The sequence below is a fragment of the Coffea arabica genome, chromosome 3c, assembly GCF_036785885.1.
Source record: "Coffea arabica cultivar ET-39 chromosome 3c, Coffea Arabica ET-39 HiFi, whole genome shotgun sequence".
In the NCBI taxonomy this organism is placed as follows: Eukaryota; Viridiplantae; Streptophyta; class Magnoliopsida; order Gentianales; family Rubiaceae; genus Coffea; species Coffea arabica.
The window spans coordinates 9,910,420-9,920,161 of NC_092314.1; the positions used below are offsets into that span (position 1 = coordinate 9,910,420).

At 33.1% G+C, this 9,742-nt stretch overlaps 1 long non-coding RNA gene across 1 annotated transcript; it reads left to right on the top strand.

Annotated features, from left to right (window-relative positions):
• Positions 1–5,769: 5,769 nt before the first annotated feature.
• LOC113736947 (uncharacterized) lies at positions 5,770–6,854 on the top strand. Its single transcript, XR_011841562.1, has 2 exons — positions 5,770–5,905; positions 6,409–6,854. It is a non-coding gene; the product is annotated as an uncharacterized lncRNA (long non-coding RNA).
• The last annotated feature ends 2,888 nt before the right edge of the window (positions 6,855–9,742 follow it).

The following is a 9,742-nucleotide window of genomic DNA, read 5'->3' on the forward strand; positions in this document are numbered from 1 at the left end:
CAACCGAAAAGAAAAGAAAAGAAAACAAATACAAAACAATGAAATAGAGACTTAGTTAGTCAAGTTGGAAGCTATGAGGAAGTGAGGAGCACAAGTGCGAACAGATCACCAAGGAAAAAGAAACAAGTTTTTCGAGAATGCAATTTGATTTCAAGCTCAATCATATTCTAAGAGTCAATGATAAGATAGAAAAAATGTAGGTCCATTGTTAAGATATAGACGGAGATGGTTGCTTATTGAGCGTTGGAAGTATTTCATATGCAAGTTGTAATTATATCTCAACTTGTATAATTTTAATTTAATAAGGTTAAATTAATGACCATGTCAATGATTTATGCGTCATGCATGACATTCTTTTTTCTTGTACTCTCCCAAAAGCTGAAAATTCTCGTCTCAATCTCCTCCTCCACCGATGGCTGCATGTCTGTACATGTTTCCCCACAACAAGAATAATGAATCAATTGCCATAATTGCACGCATTTAAATTTTCTGAGCTGGTGATAAATTGCATAGTTTTGATTTTTTTCTATTTCCGGTTCCCACTCTAGCTACTTCTAGATTTATTAATTGGAAAAAAAAAGAAGAAGGAATAAATTAAACCTTATTTAATTACTTTTTTAGTCAGGATATCTATAGTAGATGTAATTATCTCTATAGAAATGAATGAAGCATCCTAGCTTGTGATCATTATCCTCTGTTGCAATTCTCTTGTTCAAACTTCAAGTTAAGGTTTGTTTGCTAATTTAATGGATTCAGAACTTAAATTTAATGGATTCAAATCTTAATATATTCAAATGCTTTTGATAACCAAAACTTCAATATCTGAATTAATTAAGTGACACTAAATTTTCTAGACAAAACTTACTCCTAAAAATAAGTGATAAACTATTTACTTATCACTTAATGTGATATATACTCAAATGTATCAGATTTAGTACATAACAATTTAATAACTTAAAGAATTCAGACTTCAGATTTCAGTTTTATCAAACGCATCTTAACTCAGTGCAAACTGAATATGAAATCCAAAGTGGAAAATCCAAGAGGTTAGAACTTTGAAACCATAGGGCCTCTAGGCAAATTCAGCATTTTTACATTCTACTGATTTAGGGCATCTTCAATTATCAGTTTCAACTCCATGGTATAATATAGATATTACCTCTAATAGTTGTACACACTTACGCAACAAATATAGATTGTGAAATTAATTGTATAAGTTTGATATTTTGTAGGTTTTGGGATATAATTTTCACGTTTAGGAAAAAGAAAATATGTTAGTAAGTAATAATGTGATACCCCTTGTCCCACGTTGGAAGTGGGAGAGGAAAAGGATTGATATATATACAAGATTTGGTCGCATAAGTTACTAGTTACTTGGGCTAACCATGTCGGAAAGTGTATTTCGACACAAAAATTACTTAGGCCAACCATGGGCTTGGATGGTGATAAATAACTTACTAGAAGCCAGGCATATTTATGTTTAGATGTCCTAAAAGCAGAGTAGTTCATAATCTAGATAATGGTAACGATATGATGAGAATGTGAAGTTATTTGGTAAACTTTATAGATTAATAATTTCATCAAAGCATCATATACAAGCATGATGACACAATCTCAACTTTCATTCTTTTGTTAAATCTTAGTTTTTTTCTCTTAAATTTTTTCGAATAAAGGAAGGATGGAATTTAAGCAGTAGAGGGTGGAAGGGGATTTTGAATTCAAAATCTCTAATTTCTAAGTTTTTCCCTAAGCAATCGTCAAAATAAAAAAAAAATTTAAAAGAAAAAAAAATGAGCACCTCATGGTCAATGCTCCTGTTCGAAGATTTATTCCTTTGGTTTGTCATCATCTCCCTCTATGAAATCTAAGTACCCTTGGTTGACAATTTGTTTCCCTGAGCATCCATCAACACTTTTATATAGTATTTTTTTTAATATAGTATTAGATTAGATTAGATTAGATTATCAATGCACCATCAATATAGTATTAGATTATCAATGCACCATCAAAACACTTTTATATAGTATTAGATTAGATTAGATTATCAATGCACCATCAATATCCTTAAATATAAAAGCTTAAGTATAGTAATCAAAATACTGTTAGTAATCTGTACGATTATTTTTTATCCTTTAATGTTTTAGTTTTAGGAAGATCACAAATGCTGCGTATAAAGCATGCCATAGGCTAAATTAAGCTAAATTAAGTACACTGCTAAAATGGAGAGCATTGCTAAATTAAGTACCTTAAGATAAAGACATAAGCAGCCAGATCCATTTGATGTCAGCTGCTTCAATATCCACCTCAAAATAAATTAGCCTTTGTTCTAGATTTAGCTTAATGCTAAGTCCCTTCACCATTCTTAGTAATAATTCAATTCTGCCTCAATTTGCTTCTGATCTTCAAGGTAAATGTACGATAAATTTCAAAATATATCCCAAATATATGAATTTCTTGAAACCATCCTTGAATCTCATTACCTACTCAACAAAATGTTCCATAAACATAAAGAATTGACGAGAACAACAGGGCTCCTTAGATTTAACAATTTCAAATAAGCCCAAGCTAGAATTTTTCATATATTCAAACAAGAAATTGGAAAAATCTGACTAGCTTGCAACGAGTACTACATCTCAAGACAAAGGATCTTTTCAGTCACTCTTTTATTGTATCGAAAACCTACTTGCATCTATGAATAAGCAATACTGTGTGATTTTAGATGTGAAGCTAATTCCATGTGGTAGGACAACTTTGGTTTAAAAAATAAGGGCAGTCCAATTCACTCAATACAAAAAATATTTTTAAATGATGATATTCACAGGAACGTCTATCTTACTTAAACAAACAAACAAAAAAAAAACAATAAAAAGGAGATTGATTTAGAAATGTCCGGAGACTTGAGACATGGACGCTTCATTAGTCAATAATAATAAAGTCCGGAGACTTGAGACAGGGACGCTTCATTGAGACTGTTGTGACCAATTCAGCCCATATAGGTAAAAGAAATGGAATAAATCGACAAGAAATGGTGTCATCACATTTTATTCCACATTTACCCTTATAGACCCTAAAAGAAATATTGTAACATAGGACAAACTTTGTCGCTCCGAAGTTGAATCACTTTTCTATTCTATATACTAAACTTCAATTTTGGACACTTTGCATCTGGTTGGAGGCAAAAGCACAGGAAAGCCCTTTTTGAATGGAAATAGCATAAAAGTCTTAGTGAATGAACAAATTGAATAGACCATTTTGCAGAGCTGTGAGATATTCCAAAGCCGTGAAGCACAGTGATAAGCTACAAATTATAGTGGTTTATATTTATTAATTGTCAATGAATGGTTGTATTTGAGCTATAATTTGAATGGATGTTGCCTAATTTAAGTATATGTTGGTTTTTGTGGGAAAAGCACGCGATTGAGGAGGAAATGAATCGAAAACGCAACAAAAGGGGAAGAAACGTTGGGTTGCCAAGACACAAGGATCCGCGGGTGGATCCTGTGTCCGACGCCAAACATTGAAAGGGACTTTGCGAGGACTTCTTCTAGTTCTAATGATTGGAAAACCCACTAAAACTCGATTTTTGGCAAGTTTCAAGACCCATTCTTACCATATTTCGGATACAACTTTCAAGACCCATTCTTAGTTCATCATTTTTATATCTTCTTTTCTTGAGAGATCACAATGGAATTGTTGAAGAATCAAAGGAAGTTCAAGATGGAGATTGGAGCGGGGAAAAATTAAGAAGTTTTCTTTACTTTTAACTTCTTATTTTGTCTTTCATTTGAATTCTTGGATTTATCTATGAATATGTTGAACTCATTTATATCTAAAGTTAGGATTTTGTGAAGGAGATTTAATTATTTGTTCTAGATAAATTATTCGCTTTTGCTTAGATTTATTTATCTTGCCTTTATTACATGTTTATGTTTTGCCACTATAGATATGCTTTTAGGATTTGTATTGAGTTGAGAAGCGATATACAACCGTACATTAGATAGATAAACATACTTAGTATAATCATGAAAGTAGGTTAAACATTGTATGGCATAATTATATCACCTAAGATTTTAAAAGATTTAATTAAATACTTATAATCTGAAGAGCATCGTGAGATTTATTAGACAAATTTAGAAGTATCAAGAGATAATCTAAAGTACTTTTACGTGATACGTCTTTGACTTGTCAAGAAAATAATTGGATATATAATTCCAATTCTGAATCAAAATTTGAAACTCTGTTTTTTGCTAATTGTTTTCTCACCCATATCTTGTTTGATTTGATTATTTATTTAATTTCTTAATTAGTGATTAAAAACCCTCTGAATTTAAATTTTGTTATTTTTATTAGAGGAATTAAAGTATGAAAAATTAACTCACTGCTGCAGGTTCGACCCTACAGTACTTCAAGGGAATTATTATTACGATCGACCCTGTACAGTTATAGAAATTCATCGATCACACAGCAACTAAAAAAAATTAATGCACAATAATGTCATGAGCAGAAACAGTTCGCATCTTAGCTGTTCATCATTCACGTAGATTTCAATTAGTGGTCAACAAATAAAGGCATCGAAAAAAGTAATCCAACTAGATAAGTGAATTTATACTACAACATATTTCTTTTTTCTACCGCAAAAACTTAACTAATTTACGACAATGTAGTCCAAGCTAATTGAAGATTAATTTTCCCTAAAAAATGTTCATGATAAAAACTCGACAAAGAGATAATACAACAGCTTACTTTTGGAGATGATCTTATACGGTATTTATTAACAAACCAATGAGGAGCGACAAAATGTACATAGGTTCCCTCCATATATTAGCCACTTAAGCCTTTTTTTTTCCTTTTGGGACTACACATGACAAAATGAGGAGTGAATAAGTCACTTAGCATCAAAAATTTTCCCTCCATATAATTAGTTCAACCTGATTTAAGACTAAATTTTTACTATAGGAATGTTAGTGATTCAACAATGAAACACCATAGAAACTTATTTTGGGAGATTGTCCTAGAAGATAAAAAATGAGCAACCAATCAGAATCCATTCAGTCTAATTAATTCACCAGCTATGTATATTTCATCCATTTTCACATTATAGAAAGAACAATAATGCATGGCTTTATCCATCATAAATTGCTCGTATAACATCAAGATATTCATGGTGTGGACCGCAAATGGCTCGTCATGTCTACTGGCTACATTTTAAACATATCTTATGGCCAGAATGATCATCTTATCAACTTAACGAGTTTATTCATAGTACCATACCATTAATTTAAAAAAGTTTCAACCTTTTACCTTCTATAGATGTCAAGGAATATAGCTAATAACGCACTTTTGGCAGCAATCTTCCTTCACCCAATTAAAGATTTTCGGAGCTTAAAGTTCAGCTCCTAAAGCTCTTCTCCAAGGCTCACCAACCAACAGAGAAATTACTTTTAGCAAAGTTGTTAAATTTTGGCAACAGGTTTTGATGGCATCTTGGTAAGATTGGAAGATTATACTGCGCTTCTAAGATAATGTTTAAAAAAGCTATTTTAGTGAGGGCATTATGGTCAATTTGCCCCTGATGATATTGACATTAGGTCCCATCAACATCAGAAGGGAGCTCATTGTATTATTGGATATAACAAGGGTGCTAGTGAAATTATGAAAACCCCAAGGGAGGTTTTTGAAATTAACCCTAAAATACTCATTCCACGCGAGGCGTGGCGTTCCCCTCCTAGTTCCTATAAATAGGGCACCAACTCAATGCACTTATCACTCGATATCAATAATTTAGCACATTATTTACATTTTGAGTGAGATTGTGATCAAATGGCATCTTCAAAAAATTTGCTCTTTCTTATTGGTGTTCTCTTTGCACTTGTGCTCCTCATTTCCTCTGATGCAGCAGCTGCAGGTGCCTAGTCCTTTTTTTTTTTCCTTTCTTCCTTTTTTTTTTTGGCTGCACCTAAACACTTAAATGAATGGAGATTTGGAGACTCATTATTGGGATGTGAATTTTTATGGAAGTCTATTTGCATATTATCTAGCAAGTCATATTAATGTGCTAATATCTTTTTCATTGTTTAGCAAAAGTAAATTTGGGTTGCTTCTATCAATGGTTAGTGGCACATCTGATTTTTCATGCATCCTTATAGTATTGCTGTAAGGATACACGTTCCATAGTGTCGCACCAAAGATTAAACTAACGTTGAAAACCAAATTAAATGCTTCTAATTATAATTTAAAGCAAAATAATTCATATCCAAGTCGCACCATCTTATATGCCTGGACTGTTTTGTTTAATCCATATTCTTTTCTTTGCATATATCTTGCAAATTTTCAGCCTAGCCGGTCACCTAACGTTCGCAGCTTAAGATAAAGCTCCAAATATTTATGTCTCCTTGTGTCTTGAAACAGATCAGAAGAGCAATAAAACCACTGGTGTCCACGATGCCAGTTCAGGCGAGGTTCATCAGGATAGCATAAGCGAAGATCGTTGCACATATGGTTGCTGCCGCTGGTACAATGGATATTGCCAAAGATGCTGTCCACCTCGTGAGAATTGCAGATATGGTTGCTGCAGCTGGTACAATGGATATTGCCAAAGATGCTGTCCACCTCCTGAGAATTGCAGATATGGTTGCTGCCGCTGGTACAATGGATATTGCCAAAGATGCTGTCCACCTGCTGGGTAGACCCCTGAAGCTACATCCGGAGATGAGGTCAAAAATTAATGCTAAATAAATAAGGGTGTGACACAGGATCCGTGACACCTATATTATTACCTTAATATGTTATGTTGTGTTTGCCTTTGATGGTTGATTTCCTATATGTGTAAAAGACTTGTGCGGCTTCTCTTTGAATTGGTGTAGAATCAACAGGGGAAGCATGTAATGAGTACTCAGTTCGAGTGCTCTTCTTATGTTGTTGTCATGTTGAATAAATAAATCTACTTGATCATCTACTGCAATTGATGATCTCTATCTCAGTTACATCAGAAACTTCTGTACCTTGGACCTGCTAGAATTTAGTGTGATTGATATAAGACGTGCAGAATGTTCACTATATGTATATATGTGCTTCTTCATCGTGCCATGCCATTACAATGTGAAAGAATTCAGCATCGACGGAGTGAAACGTACCCAATCCTGCTCCTGAGAAAGGAAACAAAGTCCCTCAAAAATGGATATTTTGGATGCCATCAAGATTTTGAATTGAATGCCATTTGGAGATCTGAATGTTGTTTTCTTTTACCTTTAGCTTCGTTCAAGATTTTTTTGGTGGAAATGCTTCATTTATACGAATTTTCCTAGTTAGTAAATGCTTCTATTACACTTGTACAATACACATTTAAAAGTATAACACAATAAAAGCTTGTGTAGTTCATATATTTCAAAAATATTCATACTTTTCAACTAAATTATAAAAATACGTAGTAAATTCTTGATACATTATACTTTACGAACTATACTTTAAATTTTACAAATATTTAATACTATCACTTATCAATAACTCCACATGTTAATTTGTCTCCCAATTCAATAAATTATAGTACTTCCTCCCTTTTTTTATAACTGACGTTTAAGGTTTTGCACACCAATTAAGAAAAGTTTTTCATTGCTTAAATCTGTACACTACTTTTCTTTTGTACCCTCATTAATTGTCCAATTCACCCATGTTTTCTCTCACTAGAATACGGAGGGGCAGATAATTACTAGGGTTGTTACAAAGAGAGAAGCAATAATTACTAGGAGTAGTAATTAAGAACCCTGTATTGGAAAAGAGAGATAAAAGGGTAAAATTGTGAAAAAATAATAAATACTGTATGGGGATAATAAAACGACAGATAAAAGTACACTAGAGCAAATTTTTTAAACGTCAGTTATAAAAAAAGGGAGGGAGTAGCTAATTCTCAAAGCTAACCGACACCAAAATTCCCTCACTTGTTCACCTCCTAGTGGATTTATATTAATTACATTGCATTTATTTCCTAAGCATGAGTTTTGTAACCCCTCATATTAAATCTCAACGATTGATTTTAACGGTTACCAAGGCGTCTAGTAATTGGTTTGCTATTAATTTGAACTAGACATTTATTAGGTCTAGTAGAATTTATTCCTTCTTATCACTTAGTTCATAAACCTTATGAATCGTTAAAACCAGCTCTAACATTAGCTAACAAGACTTCTACCATTTCGGGTTTTGCTTAGAAATCAGTCTGATAGTTTAACTTGCTTCGTCCAGCTTTATGAGTTGCTTTTTTTTTTCCATATTTGACATTTCACCTAACTTTAATATGGGGACCAAGTTAGTATTGTTGACATTTCATATCTAAGACCAAGTTAGTATTGTTGACATTTCATCTGACTTAGTTAGTATTGTTGACATTTCATATCTAAGACTTCTTAATTAATTGATTTGTTATAAGAACTATAACGTATGCGTGTTTTGTAAGCTTTCATGTTTTTTTTTTAATTCTTGTGGACCAGCAACGGATAGTTTCTTCTAGTACCAAGCTTCCTTTGAAGTTCTTTATTATTATTATTTTTTGCGTGTCCAAATGTAAATTAAAAGAACCAACAACTTTGAACAAGTCTATATCTAGTAAAGATAGATATAAAGAGGGATACTATATCACTGCAACAGAAAAGGGATTTGGCGAGGAGCAAAAGTCCACGCCAATTAATTTCAGCGAGAAAAATGCTTCCTCGCCAAGTTTCTTGCTAGATGCTCATCGCAAAAAATTATTAGCGAGGATGCTGCTGCTTTTCTCGCTAATGAAACAGATCAATAGCAAGGGTTGACCTCCTCGCTAATAGCTCAAATACTATGGCGAGAAAAACTTTTCTCACCACTAAAGTTAAAAACTCCCCACAAAAACCAGTAGTTCCTTGCAAATAGTCAAGGTGTTTTGCTAGGAAAAATGGCGCATCCCCACCAATAGTATAGAATTAGCAAGAAGTCTTTTGACAAATCTGCAATGCCCCGCGTACCAGCAAAACATTTTTGGCTAGGAAAGTTTCCTCTCTAATAAGTGATAATTGATTATTGCCTAACTGTTTGGTGGGAAAATGTTCCTCTCCAATGCTGTTATGAACATTTCTTAATCCCATTTTAGCATGCTAATCTTAATTCTCTGAGCAAATTACTGGGTGGTTTTATTAGAAAATTTAGCTGCAAATAGCTTCAATTTGGCTTCTCATGTGTCTGTTGTACATTTTCCAGGTTCTTATAAGTATCAAATTGTTTGGCAAAATTATTTTTTTTAATGAATCATGACCAACGTAGCTGCTCATTAAATTTAAACTCATAAGCCCTGCTATTGATAGCTTTTTGGAATATCACTTGGTGCCAACAAACCCCATTTTGCTACTTTGATAAACATTCAATAGAAAACATACAAAAGCTTTGGTTAGCTAAAAATAATTGCTAGCAAAGTAATACATCAACATCCAGCTCTTTCAACATCTTGAGCCATACAATAGGAAGTGCTTGAAATCAATTGGCAATCCAAATTTTTTTTAGCTCATTAACCATCCAAGAAATCGCAACTTCAATAAGTCATTACAAAAGAAGATTTCATCAAGAGAACACCACAAAAAGGAGAAGCAGAAAAAAAATATAAGAGAGAGAGAGAGAGAGAGTTAAACTAGTCACATGGACACATATTTGTCACCTCAGTATTTCCGATTCCTTAATTCAGCCCAGTTATCTTGGAACTCTATCGGCAATCCATGGAACATTTTTTGAA